General features: G+C 41.3%; 1 protein-coding gene and 1 pseudogene across 2 annotated transcripts in view; one reads left to right on the forward strand and one right to left on the reverse strand.

Annotated features, from left to right (window-relative positions):
* The window catches only part of LOC126000509 (histone-lysine N-methyltransferase PRDM9-like), a 770,602-nt gene that overhangs the window by 574,154 nt on the left and 179,156 nt on the right, over positions 1 to 17,292 (reverse strand). The window lies entirely within an intron of this gene.
* Positions 10,334 to 10,434, forward strand: LOC126000541 (uncharacterized; annotated as a pseudogene).

A 17,292-nucleotide genomic window follows, 5' to 3' on the forward strand; every position in this document is an offset into this window, starting at 1 on the left:
TTTCCAGTGTTACTGGTGGTAAAAGAATTGCTGTGCATCAGAGTTCATGAAGCCCTGATCTTAGCTACATTTTCCCCTTTATCAGAAGCTCATAGTCATCACAACCACAATCTAGGATGTTCCCAGAAGGGCTAGCAGCATCAGCACATGGCTCTTGTGGAAGGTCTCAAGGAAGGTGTCTTCCTTCCCAGCACATACCGGGATCAGTATATGGAAGTTGAGGGTACTTGGGTCTTACTTTTCTTTTGAAATTTACTAAAAATTAAATGCTAGTGTTAACTTCTAAATTCTGATGTCGATTACAATCTGAAAGTATAGGCAACAGAAATCGCATAATTTTCCTCAAAATAGATGATAACTCCCAAGCAAACATGCATAGACTAGGAGCTGGAGAGTTAGTCCAGATGATGGTAAGTTTGTCTTCAGACAGCAATACTGGTACAATGCTCAACATACCATATAGTACCCCAAAAGTCAAAACAAATTCCACAATGCAAATAGCCTAGGAAATACCCCTGTGCTGCTGGCCCATTTTAACTTCCTTGTGTGCTGTTATTTTGCTTTATGTAGAAATAAATTCAAAATTGAGCTTCCTTTATTTACTGACATTCAAAACAAGGTCAATTTGAAAAAAACAGAAAATGTTGGGGTTTTCAGGGGGAAATGTAAAGGGCAACAACCTGGAACAACAACCTCATAATGACAATTCTTCCCATCTTAATCTGGGAAGCTACAGTGGACATTACAAAATAAAAATAATAAAGGAAAAGATGTGTTCCAGGGAAAAAAATCTATACTTCTACTGGTGCTGAATAACTGAGACATACATTTACTATATGCTTCAGTAAATTATGAGTCATGTTTGTAGTTGGTTTCAGTTATATAAATTAAATAAATCATGAATCATAAGTTAGAATATAAAAAGATGCTTGCCTGCATATAGCCAACCAGGAGTGATCCGCCATGTCACCTTTGGTATTCAACAACAGCCAGGAGTGATTTTTCAGCATTGCTCAGTTGATAACAGACCAATGTGTCCATGAGAATCCAAAATATACACAAAATTAGATTAGAAATATATGAGCCCTAGACTCGCATCCAGAAACTTCACAAGGGATTCATGAGGTATGAGCAGCCCTGCCATCTCATGAAGCATAGGTGCCTCTCTCTAAGGTTTATTTTACACTCAGATAACACACAATCTGGATTGTCACACTGTCTCAGATAATAATGTTAGGGCCAACTTTATTTGAAGTGTATTCTGGGAAAATTGTGTGGACTTCAGTGTCCTCTGGTGGGCCACAGAGATACGTGGATGTTCTTAGTGTTCTATAGAGCCATTTCTTCCCCCTGAGTGAGTTTTTACTTCTTACATTCAACTGGCCTCAAAAAGTTAATAAAAACTAGCAATGCTGTTATATGACAACAGTTAACAAAAAGCGGGGGTGGTGTGGGGAGAAATAGCCTGGAGGTAAGGCATTTGCCTTACATGCAGAAGCTGTTGCTTCTAATCCTGGCACCCCATATGGTCCCCTCAGCCTTCCAAGAGCGATTTCTGAGGTAGAATCAGGAGTGACTCCAGAGCTCTGCCAAGTGTCACCCAAAAACCAAACAAACAAACAAACAAAAAAAACAGCGGGAAAATGGTGGACTATAATTCCTAACATGGGTGATGGAAGTTGACGCTGATATTGGGATAGATGAAGTTTTATATGCACAAAACCCAATTATCTATTACTTTGTAACTCACATTTCTTTAACTAAATAAAAATGGTGAAATCTAGGCCAGAGAGATTGTACAGCAGTAGGACGTTTGACTTGCATGCGACCAATGCAGGATAGACCAGAGTTCTATTTCAGGCATCCCATATCATCTCTGCACCTGCCAAGAGCAATTTCTGAGTGCAGAGCACCATTCGGTATGACACTTCCCATAAAATGTAGGAGCCATAATTTTTGCAAATTAAAAATTGTAAAACATCAACTGATAAAGAGAGTTCTAGAAATCTCTGAAAAAATTCTCCATGATGAAAATATATTAAGATAATTCCATAACTTGTCGCTGTCAATTCCCAAATTCACCGGGGTGTATGTACGTGTATCTTCATTTTGTGTGTGAATGTGCTACACAGAGGCTCTATTAGATGTAACAAATATATATACATATATACACACATATATATGCACAAAATCCAATTATATATATATGTGTGTGTATATATATGTGTGTATATATACACTATAGTATATATATAGTATATACTATAGTATATATATAGTATATACACTATAGTATATATATAGTATATATATATACACTATAGTGTATATATATACACACATATATATACACACATATATATATATAATTGGGTTTTGTGCATATATATATATACTATGTCCCATAGTTCCAGCCCTACTTGAGAAATTAAGTGGCAAATAGGGGCATTATGGTTCAGTTGCGTGCTGGCATAGCCTTGGCCTTCCACATGTGGAGGTTTCTTCATAAGAATAGAGTTCCATCGCCTGATTCAAGTCCAGAAATAAAAATTCAATTTCCAGCCAGGCGGTGGCAGGTAAATAGTCGGAGCCTGGTCCTTTAAGACTCCGGCCGGAAGTAGCTTGACGTCACGCGACCGCCATCTTCCTTCTTTGTTGCCAGACCGCGAGGGGGAAGCGCCGGCCATCCGGCTCCATCCGCCGCCTTCGGCCCCCAGACTGACGGTTTCGGGGTCCCGGCTGCCAGGAAGTCTGGGGCCGAATTCCTCTGCGCGTCGGTCGAGGGGCCGCTCCAGCCCCGAGCTGCGGGTCTCGCCGGGTGAGCGCGGGGGGGCTTGGATCGGGCGCCCGGACCCTGCGGCCTGCGCCTCTTCTCGGTTCCCCTGCGCGCCCCGGGGATCTTGGGGTTCTGCTTAAGGCCTTCGCCGTGCTCTGCGCCCAGTGCTCCCTCGGCCCGCGACGGCGAGAACTGCTCCGGGCTCGGCGCTGGTTTCCAGACGAGGAGCATTTTCCTCCCCGAGTCCCGGAGCAGTTTCCTCCCTCGGTCTGGGCTGGGGACCCGGCTTTGGGGGTTCCTGGGGAGGAAGAGGACAGGGAATGGGTGCAGGACAGTCTTTTTGCAAGGGGTGCTGGGGCACGTGGGTCCGTCCCAGGTTTCCCCCTTGGATCAGCTGCCTGCGGGGGAACGCCCCCCTGTCCTCTGCCCCCCAACATCTGCTGAGTAAAAGCAGGAGAGTTTGTCCCAGCGACTCCCAATTGCGCACAGGCCACACCATGGTCCTTGGTACGTGCTGTGATGTTCAGATCATTGGGGGACAACAGGCTGTTGGGGCGCTCTCCTCTCCACAGGTTCCCTCCCAAGGAAGCAAACGCTGCATGCTGCTCCAGATGTGCAGGATCCGGTTAGGCCCCAGCGAGACCCAGCAGCAAGCAGCTGGACAGGTTTGTGCTCCTCATAGTTGCTCATGCCCTGTCTGTTCTCCAGCAGTGTGTGCCATGGGCCTTGCTGCTGCTCTTCGGGAAGGATCCAGGCTGCAGAAGATGGGCCCTCAGCGTCTGATGTCCAGTCCCCAGGTAAGGGGGCTCTCAGAAGGACAGGGGAGGGGGACAGGACTGCACAGCCCAACAGGGACTGCATGCCCGAGATATATTTGGAAGGATTCTGGGGTGGAGTGGCTCCTGGCACACCTAGCAGGGACTCTGGTCTCTGCAGTTTAAGGCCACTTTGACCTTTGTTTGGTGTCCTGTGCTTTTATTCAAGGCCATGCCATAGGGTACTCAGACCCTTCTCAGGTCTCAGCGTTCTGGGTCACCTCTGGCAGGTCTAAGAACCTTTTGGATGCCAGGTTCCAGCGTTGAGCTGCTGCTAATATGGTCCTGGATGTAGGTGAGGAAGGAGACCTTGAGCCCATGATTTCTGCAGGAAGCATTATTCCTGCCTTATCTGGAGAAAAATCTCTGATTTATTTCTACTTGATGGCAACAACTGAATGGAAATTCTCCTGTCTCTGCCATCTGAAATCATATCCTCGAGGCAGGGGTGGGGTGGTCATATAGGCTGTTGTGTATTCCGCCTGGGACAGTGCCTTCCATGTCGAGTATGAAGCAGATAGTCTCCTTGTTCCAGCACAATGATCTTCTGTATTAGGCTGCTGCTTCGATGCCAGGACCATATCTGTGCCCAAGTTTACAGACTCACTCAGGATTCTGCATACGTGTCTGACAGTCTCTCCTTGGGATCCATAATTCTAGAACCCTGATGAAGAATTTTATGCTTTACTTCAGAGAACATTGCAAGGTCTATTTCTAAACTGCACTTCCCTATGTGTTTGGTTTTGATTTGGTTGCTTGGTACTTTCCATGTATCTGCTTGTTTTGTTTTCTATAAAATTTTGAGCCATTTGGCTGTGCTGAAGGCCTTTCCTTGAGTCTATACAGAGGGTTCAGCCAGGGGATTTCAGGAGGCACTGGCCTGTGTCTGACATTGACTCCAGGTTGTCCCCCTCTGTGCCCTCCCTGGCACTATTGCTCAGGCTCAGGACATGCAGCTCAGCTCTTTTGTCCTTCACTCAGCAGAGTCAGGTTCCTTCACGCAGCCACAATTCTCCTCAGTAAACCAAGTTGCATTTCTAAAGGCTCCTTGTCTGCAGTCTTGTGGTTTGTGGTTCTAAGTGGGGAACAGGGACAAAGGATCGTTTTGGAAGCCATAGTTGCTGAGATTCAGGTGTTTTTACATATACTGGGATATCTGCTTGGAGTGAACTGTGAGTGTTGATAACCCAAAGCATATGTTTGATTCATTCACTAGACCCTCAATTTACCTTATTGCTGCTTGTATCTCAGGCAGATGGTCTCTGGAGTCAGTAGGGATTAGTGTGTATTTTGTATTTTGAGCCACAATTTGAGTTACTGTTTCAGCCCCTCTTCCTTTGTAGCCAGGGATTTAACCCAAGAGTGTTCAGTGAACCGAGTACAGAGATGGGCCATGTATGATGTTTGCAAAGCCACACTTGCATGTACATTCTAGAATACAATCTGCATATCATGTTGGCAGATCAGGCTTTCTACCATAATGTCTGGTGACCCTCCATTCTGGGTGCCCATTGAAAGAGGATCTAGGAGGGTTGGTTCTCGTGAGGACATAAGGTAAAATCCCTGAGTCACTCTAGGGCACTGCGAATTCCTGTTCTCTCCTCAGTCCCTTGAATGAGCCTTGGCCCTAAACCCTTGTGTATGTGCTTAGGACATGGTCTCCTTCCCTGCGGTGGCTGTGAACTTCTCCCCAGAGGAATGGCTGTGCCTGGATGCCTCTCAGCGGGAGCTCTACAGAGACGTGATGCTGGAGACATATGAGCACCTGCGGGCAGTAGGTGAGAGCTGCCCTGGGGTCTGCTGTGGGCTACATCCTGGGGTTACAGGGAGCTGCCAGGATTAGGCTGGGATCTGCTTTCCATAAGGGAAGTGATTCTGCATAGCCAAATGTCAAGATCCCTCCCTGTTGTTCAGTCTTCCAACTCCTGACTTTATTTTCAGATGAGTCCAACTTTCTATTCTTAAATGTCTCAGTGACCAGAGAAATCATACATTTTGTCAGGGTTTGCCTACCTGTGCCAAACTGGGTTTCATCCCTGGCTCTGTCTATGTACTCCTAAGTCTTCCAGATGTCCTCCACAGGCACAGAGCCAATATTTGTCCCTGATTACTGTGGTTTTGGCCAAAAGCACATGAATCGTGAGATCTTAGCCTGACCTGGAGTGCTCAGAACTGTTCTGGACTCTAACCAGACTTGTCAGGTTTTGGAGATCATCTTGGGTATCAGTGATGACTCTTGGCTTGCCCTTCTTTAGTTTTACATGTTCATGAGACGACAGCATTGGAAAGCCAATTAATGGGGCCAGAGAGATAGCATGGATGTAGGCATTTGCCTTGCTTGCATGCAGAAGGTGGGTGGTTCGAATCCCGGCATCCCATATGGTCCCCTAGACTGCCAGGGCCGATTTCTGAGTGTGGAACCAGGAGTAACCTCTGAGCGCTGCTGGGTGTTATACCCAAGAATTTAACCCAAGAGTGTTAAAACTCAAAAACCAAAAAAAAAAAAAAAGGAAAAGAAAAAGTCACTTAATTTCTTTCCATGATTTCAAAGATCCACACAATAGCAGATCCTGAGGTTCCCAGTGCTTCCTATTGGGCAGTGATGGTTTCCCTCCATATAGTGTCCCTGATGTCCCTGCATACACAGCATGTTTCCCAATCCTTTGCATCCTCTTCCTATCCAGGGACAGTTTGACTTGAAACTTACCTGTTAAAATTTCCTACTAAACAAATCCAAAAAAGGATGGGCACAACTACATCCACATAAGGAAACACAGAATGCAAGTTATACCTATTAAGGATATTATATCTAAGAAATACACAAGGAAATATACATATTCCTTTTAAGTCTATTGAAATACTCTAGGCAGGGAACAATATTCAGACCACAGCTTCAGAGTGTGACTGGGCCTTGTGGAGTTTGAATAACGGCTCCCAGTTGTAAAGAACAGTGTAATGTCCTCTATCTATAGGTGTCTCAAAAGCAGAATCAAGTAGTGAGTTGCAGTCCGCAGAAAAGGGAGGGGGAGAAAGTGGGCTGTCAAGAGCAAATCAGCTGTGACAGCTTCATCTTCTACTGTCCTTTGCTTTTGGGAGCTGGGTTAATGCAAGTTGAAGAGGGGGTATGTTCAATTTCCTCAGCATTAGGAGCTGAGGGTAAAAACAATTAAATAGGGAGAAATAACAGATCAGAGTGGGAGAAGGAAAGGATCCAGAAGGATTTGTAAAGTGTTTAGCGGGGTCAGGGAAGGGTTCTATTTGTAACAGTGGAAGGACTGTTTACAATATAGGCATGTACAATACAGGTGGGCCCTAGACATAGAGGTAGCCCTCACACACACAGTCACACATATATAGACGGTGAAGATTGATCCATCAGTTGCACTTGAAAAACTGATCCAGATGCAACAGGTCAGAGTGCTTAAATAATATCAAGCTGACCGGTCAGATGAAAAATTTTTCAGTTTCAAGTAAAATTATGATTGGTGAGGATAAACGTTGCTGATGAAAGTGTTTTTGGGTTGGATTGTTCATTTTTAAATCATAATGGGTCTTGAGCATCTAGGTTCCTATCCTGAAAGCAAACTGAGAACATGGGCATTATGCTATATGGCAATAGTAATCTAGGTTTAGTTGAAAATAAATCGCAAAACTTACTGAGTGAATTAACACTGGAGCGTGAGTCTATTATGGCATTATGTTAATGACACTGCAGACTGAACATACTTTTCCTACTGCTTGACCTTCGTGAAAAAGATTTTAGTGTTTTGCCATTAAGTATAATGCTGGCTGAGAGAATTTTATAGAAAACATTCTCTTGATGAAGATTCTTTACACAACTGTTTTGCTGAGGGTTTTTTCTTCAGTGCATGTGAATATTTTATCAAATGCCTTTTCTGCTTTGATACTTTTATTCTTTTAATTATGTAGAATATGATGTGGATTGATTATATACTGAACCATCCATGCATCCTTCAGATAAAACACTCTTGGACACCAAGTAAAATTTTTTTGTATTTTTTTTTTACCACACCTGGTGACACTCTGGTTACTCCTGGCTCTGCCCTCAGAAATCACGGGGTGGGAGCGGTTGTGTTAGAGGTAAGGCCTTGCTCAAGGTAGCCAAGGACAGACCATGGTTCAATCCCCCAGCATCCCACATGGTCCCCCCCAAGCCAGGATCGATTTCTGAGCACATACCCATGAGTAAACCCTTAGTGTCAACGGGTGTGGCCCAAAAACAAAAAACGAACGAACAAACAAACAAGAAGATATCACTCCTGGCTTGGTGGATTATGTGGGATGCTAGGGGATCAAGCCGACATTTCTCTTAGGTTAGGCATATGTAAGGCTAATGCCCTATTGCTTGTGCCACTGCTCTGGCCCCACCATGTTTAATCTTTTTGTTGTATTGTTGGATTCGATCTGCTGAGATTGGACTAAAGATTTTTCTTGGTATTATCTCTGTACACTTTGGGAATGAGCGTGATACTCTTTTAAAAAGTATTTGGAGGATTCCCATCTTTTTAGGATCAATGGTAATTGGTAAGTCTTCTCTGTTTGATAAATTTCATATATAAAGTTTTGTAATTACTGTTTCGATTTTCTTGTGATAGACCTAATTAGGCCTCTACTTCCTTGTAATTCAGTATGGAGATGTGACATTTTTCTAGAAATCTGTCTATTTCCTTTTGATTATCTACCTTAACTGAACACCATTGTTCGAAATAAGCTCTGAAGGGAAGAGGTAGGAAAATATAAGCTCTTGTGATGTCTTGGATTTCTTGGGTTTCTGTAGTAATCTCTGCTCTTTCATTTCTAATTTAATTTATTTGAATATTTTCCCTTTCTTTCTCGTGAGTCTGCCAGCAGTTTGTCTATTTTATTTATTGTTTGTTTAAAAAAAGTATCAACTTATCATTTGTTTTCTATATTGTTGATTTCTGCTCTGTTTCTGTTTTTTTTTTATTTATTTCCTTTGGTTTTTTGATCACACTTGGTGGCATTCAAGGGTTCCTCCCTGAATTACTCTCAGAAATTGCTCCTGCAGGCTCAGGGGATTATATGGAGTGCTGGGGATTGAACAAAGTGCTTTCAGATTTGTGGCACGTGAGGCAAATTTCCTACCGCTGTGCTATGGCACCATCCCCGCTCTGTTTTTTTTTTTTTTTTTAATTTTTTCAGCTCATGTTTTCTTTGCTCTTGGTCTTCAGAGAACCACTTTCTCCAAAAATAAGATAGTGTATTATATTAAATTTTGCTCCCAAAGATGTGCTAGGTCTTATTTTCATCACATGTCTTCTTTTCTTTTTTGTTTGTTTTTTGGAAGTCACACCCAGCAGTGCTCAGGGGTTACTCCTGGCTCTATGCTCATAAATTGCTTCTGGTGGGCTTAGGGGACCATATGGGATGCTGGGATTCGAACCAATGACCTTCTGCTTGAAACGCAGATGGCTAACCTCTATGCTATCTCTCCGGCCTCGAGATCTCTTACTTTCAATGTGGAATATGGTATACATATACTGTTAAATGAAAATAAAGGAAATTTATTAACTATATATGGTACAGCACCATGACTCTCCATTACGTCACTGGTTGCAAGAGGCCAGGCAGGTTGGCCCTAACAACCAGTTTATGGTAAATTATCATTCCAAGACAGAATCTAGGGGTCTTATTTTGGGGGGATTTCTTATATTTTACCCTGCAGGAAACCCATTAGGTCTTATTTTCAGAGGATGTTTTATTTTCACAAAATATGGTACATAAGGTGTCCCATTATGTTCTAGATTTTGGCTTTTTTCTTTCTTCTTGTAGGCCTCTATTACTATGAATTATACCCTAATTACTGCTTTTGCTCTGTCTCATAGATTTTGGCAATTTTTTTCTTTATTATCATTTGTTTCAAGGAATATCTATTTCCTGTTAGATCCATCTGTTGTTGAGCAGCATATTGTTTAGTATCCAGGTGTTTGATTTTCTATTTATAGTCTGATAGGGTGTTTGTATAATTTTTATATTTGTGAGTTTATGTAAGTCACACTTGTGTCCTAAAATGTGATCTATTCTAGGGAAGGTTTCATGTGCACTTAAGAAGAATGTGTATTCCACTTTTTGAGGATGAAAGGCCCTGAGTAGATTTATTAGTCCTAGATTGTCTAGTGTCTCATGTAGGGCTCTTATATCTTTGTTAGTGGCTCACCTAATGGACCTGTATATTGGCAATAATGGAATGCAGAAATCTCCCATTATATTACATTTCCATTCCTGTTTCTCTAGGTTTATGAGCAAAGGCCTTATATATTGCTGGCTCTATGTTTGATGCATAAAAGTTGATCGGGGTTAGTACTTCTTGGTCTGTTGCTCCTAGGATCAATCATTAGTGCTCATCTTTGTCTTTAAATACTTTCTTGAGATTGCATGCAATTTGGTCTGCTGTAAATATGACTGTCTCAGCCTCTTTTGTTTTCCAGTAGTTTGTGTCATTGTATTCCATCCTTTTCCTTTGAGCCTGTGTCTATCCTGAACTTTGAATTGTATTTTCTGCAGGCATCAGGTGACAGGATTTTATTTCCTGATTCAACCCGCTACTCTGCCTTTTGTTGGGAGACTTTAGTTCGTTGACATTGAAGGAAACTTTTGACAGAAAAGGCTATTTGCCATTTTATTTGTAGGACTGTTTTTACAATTGGGGAATTCGTTTTTGTATTTGCTCCTTGAGTAGTTCATTTAGAATGAGTTTGTTATGTGCTCCCTTCAGCACACACATAATAAAATTTGAAGAGAAGATTAAAATGGCCCCTACACAAGGATGACATGCAAATTTGTGAAGTGTTCCATAAAATTAAAACAAAAAGAGAATTGGTTTGTTTAGCACTATATTCTGAGGGGTATTTCTTGTTTAAGAATGTTTTTGACCCACCCTCCCATGGAAATAATAGGTTCACTTGATAGTGATCGCCAGGTTGAAATTTTCTCTTATGCAGTAGAATTGATGTCATTCCTCCTTTTCTTCCCTGAATTGTTTCAAATGGGAGATCTGTTTTGATTCATATGTCCTTTCTTTGTACTTAAGGTGCTTCTTCCTTACTTCGTTACTGCTTTGATTTTAGCTCTTTGTTTTTTGTTTGTTTGGATTAATATGTCTGTTCATGTGCCCTGTATATATTGGATATTAGCCCCTTATTTGATGGGTGTTTGGTGAATAGTTTCTCCCACTCATTGAGTTACTCTTGTATCCTGGGCAATATTTCTTTTGAGGTGCAGAAACTACTCATTTTTAATGTATTCCCATCTGTTAATCTCTGCTTCCACTTGTTTGGAAAGTGCAGTTTCCTCCTTGAAGATGCCTTTAGTCTCAATGTCATGGACTGTTTCACTGACGTGTTATTCTATAATGTATCAGGTCTTATATCAAGGTCTTTAATCCATTTGGATTTTACCTTCGTACATAATGTTAACTGGGGGTGTATGTTCGCTTTTTTGCAAGTGGCTAACCAGTTCTGCCATCACCACTTGTTGAAGAGGTTTTCCCTGCTCTACTTAGGATTACTTGCTGCTTTGTGAAAAATTAGGTCCTTGTATGTCTGGGGAATGATCTCTGAGAACTCAAGCCTATTCCACTGATCTGAGGGTCTGTCTTTATTCCAATATCATGCTGTTTTGATAACTATTGCCTTGTAGTACAGTTTAAAGTTGGGGAAAGTAATACCTCCCATTTTCCTTTTCCCTAGGAGTTCTTTAGCTATTCAAGGGTGTTTATTGTTCCAGATGAACTTCATAAATGTTTGATCCACTTCTTTGAAGAATGTCACGGGTGTCTTCAGAAGGATCGCATTAAATCTGTATGATGCTTTGGGGAGTATTGGAGTATTGCCATTTTAGTGATGTTAATCCTGCCAATCCATGAGCAGGGTATGTGTTTCCCTTTCCGTGTGTCCTCTCTTATTTCTTGGAGCAGGGCTTTATAGTTTTCTTTGTATAGGTCCTTCACGTCTTTGGTCAAGTTGACTCCAAGATATTTGAGTTTGTGTGGCACTAATGTGAATGGGATTGCCTTCTTGACTTCCTTCTCTTCCCTATCATTTGGTGTATAAAAGGCCATTGATTTCTGTGTGTTGATTTTGTAGCCTGCCAACTTGCTATATGAGTCCATTGTTTCTAGAAGCTTTTTGGTAGAGTCTTTGGGGTTTTCTAAGTAGAGTATCATGTCATCTGCAAACAGCGAGAGCGTGACTTCTTCCTTTTCATTCTGGATTCCCTTGATATCTTTTTCTTGCCTGATCGCTATAGCAAGAACTTTCCAGTACTATGTTGAGAGTGGACAACCTTGTCTTGTACCCGAAGTTAGAGGAAAGGCTTTTATTTTTTTTCCACTTTACGTTGGTAAAACAGTCCATGACATTGAGACTAAAGGCATCTTCAAGGAGGAAACTGTACTTTCCAAACAAGTGGAAGGAGAGATCAACAGATGGGAATACATTAAACTGAGAAGCCTCTGCACCTCAAAAGAAATAGTGCCCAGGATACAAGAGTTACCCACCAACTGGGAGAAACTATTAACCCAAAACCCATCAGATAAGGGGCTAATATCTAAAATATACAGGGCACTGACAGAACTTTACAAGAAAAAACATCTAATCCCATCAAAAAATGGGGAGAAGAAATGAACAGACACTTTGATAAAAAAGAAATACAAATGGCCAAAAGGTACATGAAAAAATGCTCCTCATCACTAATCATCAGGGAGATGCAAATCAAAACAATGATGAGATATCATCTCACACCACAGAAACTGGCATACATCAGAAAGAATGAGAACAATCAGTGCTGCCGGGGTTGTGGAGAGAGAGGAACACTTAACCACTGCTGGTGGGAATTCCATCCAGTCCCACCTCCCTCACACCTATATTTATTGCAGCTCTATTCACAGTAGCCAGGCTCTGGAAACATCCAAGATGCCCTTCAACAGATGAATGGCTAAAGAACTGTGGTACATATACACAATGGAATATTATGCAGCCGTCACGAGAGATGATGTCATGAAATTTTCCTACACATGGATGTACATGGAATCTATCATGCTGAGTGAAATAAGTTAGAAGGAGCGAGAGAGATGCAGAATAGTCTCACTCATCTATGGGTTTTAAGAAAAATAAAAGTCATATTTGCAACATCCTGAGACAATGAAGCTCACCACAAAGAGTCGTGGGTGCAGCTGTAGAAATATCTACACAGAGAACTGCCATAATCATGTGAATGAATGAGGACACTGGAATGACTATCTGGAGTACAGGTGGGGTGGGGTGGGATGGAGCTCCCATTCGGGACATTGGTGGTAGGAATGTTTCACTGGTGAAGGGGGTTTTCTTTACATGACTGAAACGTAATCACAATCATTTATGTAATCAAGATATTTAAATAAAGAAAAAATTCGCTCCTGTCCAGAACCTATCCTGGGACCAAATAAAAAAAAAAAAAACCCTTGTCTAGGCTTTAGCTTGGCTTACGACCTGTACAACAAGGAAGATCTCTAATTCCAAAACTTAACTGAGACCATTACAACTGATCATAACTTCTTTAGACATAATGAAAGACTCTGTCCTAGGCTTTGCCCTAGGATTGGTACAAAAACCAAGACCACCAACTACAAAAGACTGATTAAAACAACAGTGATGAAACAACTTCTAGAACCATAAAGAAAGACTCCTTGCTAGGCTCCATCCTATGACCTGTGCAAATACCAAGATCTCTGGTTACATAGGTTTGATTTTATATCCATATCTGAGCAGAAATTCCCAGATATCACAAAAACCTAGGGGAAAGAATAAGAGCATGTATGGAGCCTGTGGATATCTCTATGGCAGTATATTTCAAGGGTAGATAAACCCTGTATCTCTTAGGCCAGGGGAACTCCCTTTTCTTTGTTTTTTTTTTGTTTTTTGGGTCACACCCTGCAGTATTTAGGTATTACTCTTGACTCTATGCAGTGCTCAGGTATTACTCCTGGCTCCTGGCTCAGAAATTGCCCCTGGCAGGCACAGGGGACCCTATGGGATGCCGGGATTCAAACTACAATCCTTCTGCATGAAAGGCAAACGCTTTAGTCCATGCTATCTCTCTGGCCATGGGGGAGATCATCCCTCTCTCCGATCATTGTCTTTATATTCAGGTATTAAATATTATATCAACAGACAGCAAAAAAGGAAATCCCTTTCTCATCTTCCCAATACTTACTGTACCTATACAAAAAAGTCGCAAATTAATTTTTTTTTTATTGCTGTTGATTTTTTTTTTTTCGTTTGTTTTGAGCTTTGTCTGGTTTTTATCCAGGGACCATAGTTTTTGTTTGGTTGTTGTCTTTATTTCTATGGTGCTTTTTGGGTTGGTTTTTTTTTTTTTTTTTTTTTTCTATTTTGTTTTCTTGTTATGTTTTTTCCTTTTCCCCTTTTTTCTCTTAAATTGATATTTATACCCTCTAGAGGACTCCTCCCACTTTTTGCTTGTTTGATTTTTGGCTCCCCCTTCTTTCTACCTTTTTCTAACAGAACCATACTTGAACCACCTTATTCTAACTCACATATTGGAGGGGAAATAATGGAGGGTACCAAGAGCAAACAGTCATATGAACATCAAGTAGAAATAAAAAATGATCAGACTGAAATAGCAAAGCCAATGACAACAGAGTCGATACGAATCTACAACAATCTAGACACAGAGGAAACCACCCAAACTAGCAGCCCCGGGGGGCAAAGGAGGGGGATATGGGATGCATGCTGAGGTAGAGGGAGGACAGCATTGTTGGTGGGAATACCCTGATTCAATGAATGTCACTACCTAAAATATTACTGAGAGAGATTTTTAAACCACTGTGGTAAAAATAAAAATAAACATTTCTCAGAAATCACTGCTGGCAGGCTCAGGGGACCATATGGACTGCCAGGAATCAAACCACCATCTGTCCTGGTTTGGTCATGCACAAGGCAAATGCCTACTGCCGTGTAATCTCTCTGGATCCTCTTTTTAAAAATTTGAATATATAAATGTTATTATTTCTAGCAATATTTCTTCAAATTCCTTTATTCATTTTATGTTTAAAATTGTCACTTCTCTAGAAACATTCCAGATTAGATGCTAATTTCTACCTGAAACGATTGAATGTTCAGAAACAAATAAAGTAACAAAATGATTAATTAGCAAAAAAAAAAAAAAGAAAGAAAACAAATTTCTCCTGGCTTTTGAGGATCAGATGGACGCCAGGGGATCAAACCATGGTCCGTCCTAGGCTAGTGCTTGCAAGGCACAAGCGTTACCTCTAGTGCCACTGCTCTGGCCCCTGAAATTAATCTTATTTAGTAGAAATTAGGTCAATCTTCCTTTTCTTGCTTGCATTGTTTGAAATGGGAGATGATTGGTTTCTGTGTCCTTTCTTTCTACATAAAGTGTTTCTTCTTAACTGCTTTAAAGGTCACTGTTTATTTTTGTTGTTTGGATCTATATATGTATTGTTTGTGTTCTGTTGGGGCTCTATTTTGTTTAGCTCTCTTTTTCCCACTTAATTTGTATAGAAGTCTCTTTTTAGAGAGTAGGAAAGTTATCTGCTATTACACCTTGTTCTTCTCTTTTCCCGTTTTCCTCTCATCTGGTATTCCTATAAATTGGAGATTTTTTTCTCTTCTCTTGTTCATTAAGTACCCTTCATTTTGTTTCACTGCTTTTTCTCTCTGTGTCTCTCTCTCTCTGTTTGGATTTTGTACCACACCCAGCAGCACTCAGGAGTTATTCCTGCTCTCTGCTAAGTAATCACTTCTGGCAGGTACAGGGGACCATATGGGATTTGAACCACTGTGGGTCCTGGGTCAGCACTTGCAAGGGAAATTTCTTTATCACTTTCTTACCAATTTCTCCCTGGCCCTATCTTTTTTTTTTTTTCTTCCTTTTTTTGTTATACCTGGCATCACTCTGGGATTACTCCTGTTTCTACACTCAGAAATCTCTCCAGCTATGTTTGACCACGTGGGACACTGGGGGATACAACCACAGTTCCTTTTAGGATAGGCACTTGTAAGGCAAACACCCTATCGCTTGTGCCACCGCTCCGCCCCCAGCTCTCCTTTTTTTTGACTTCTTTAATCAGCTCTGGTTTGTAATTTGTCTTCAAGTTTGTCAATGTGATTTTCTACCTTGTAATTCTAGCCATAGTGGTTTGCTGACATGTTTTTCAGTCCTTCAGTTTCATTTGTATGGAGTCTCATTTTCCAAGAGTTCTTTGTGTTGGTTGAATTGTCCAGCGTTAGGTATTTTTTTATTTTTTCTTTCCAGCTTTAGATTTCTTAGTTTGCTGGCTAGTATCTTCTATATTTCATTGCTAAAACATTGTTTATTTTAGATCCTCATCTGTAAGGTCCAGGCATATTGGTGGACTTGGAAATTTGCCAGGATTTCTCTCCATATTCCTAGCTTCAGGAGTCTTCCTTAGTTTTCTCACTTTTCTTTTAATGAATTAGAATGCTGGAGTTTCAGGATGTTTAAGAAATTGATCTATTGAACTGATTGTATAAAATGTGTCTAGAGGTATACCTGCTTTTTTCCCTAAATACATTTGGTTGTCTGATTATGATAAATAATAATTCAAAGTAATTCCTTCATTTGCTCAACTGGGTTTTAAGCTATTACATATTTCAGGAGAAAGACATGCTATGTTCAATATGCCTGGAAATACATGATCTAAATTGAAATATCCTCACACAAAAGCAGCAGCAATCGAATGTTTGGGGAATGAAGAGTTTGTGGGAGGGATTGAAGGGTCCCTCTCTCTATTCAGACAGGGACCTCATGAAATTGGTTGTGGGACAGTTGGTGCTCAGTACCAGAAAACTCCAGCTTCTTCTGTTTAAGAAATATCGGTTTTGGCGGCACTACCTTTGACTCCTGGCATTTCATTCATGGCTCACTACCTGAGAAACACAGTTAAAATGCAATTGAACCAAGTGCTCACTCATTCTCCTGCGGTATAATACAGCCTGCTCAATTAAACTTTTTTTTGGATTTTGGATTACACCTAGTAGCGCTCAGGGATTACTCCTGGCTCTACACTCAGAAATTGCTCCTGGCAGGCTCAGGGCACCATAAGGGATGCCAGGATTCAAACCACTGACCTTCTGTATGAATGGGAAACGCCTTACCTCCATGCTATCTATCTGGCCCCCTACATTAGACTCTTGATTTCATTTTAATCTGCTCTCATCTGTGCAATAACAAATATGCATATTGAGAGCACATTCTTCATCTGTTCTATGGTTTCTCAGCTTTCAATAGAATCTCAGACTCATGCACAGGCTTCCGTCCGTTTCCCATTATCTAACCCCAGAAAATACTCTTCTGGGCAGGGCATTGCAAGGTGAAACCTTTGCTGATCTCCTGGTTGGAGGATGGAATCCTGGAGAGGCTGCCAAGAGACATGTTTGCAGGTGAGTGTGCGATGCTGATCTTGGGATCAAGTCATGAATTGGGAGTGGAACATTGTGACCCTTGTGAAATGCGGGCCCTGCATTTTGGGCATTGTGCTCCCAGATCATTGGTGCAGGACCTGTCCTGTTCCCATTCACTGCCCTTAATGCTGAGCCCAAAAACTGATAAAATATTTTGAATATGGATTTTATTAACTTTACAAGTTAGAATAAATATAAATGGTAAGATAAAACA

Source organism: Suncus etruscus (assembly GCF_024139225.1).
Source record: "Suncus etruscus isolate mSunEtr1 chromosome X unlocalized genomic scaffold, mSunEtr1.pri.cur SUPER_X_unloc_1, whole genome shotgun sequence".
NCBI classification, from domain to species: Eukaryota; Metazoa; Chordata; class Mammalia; order Eulipotyphla; family Soricidae; genus Suncus; species Suncus etruscus.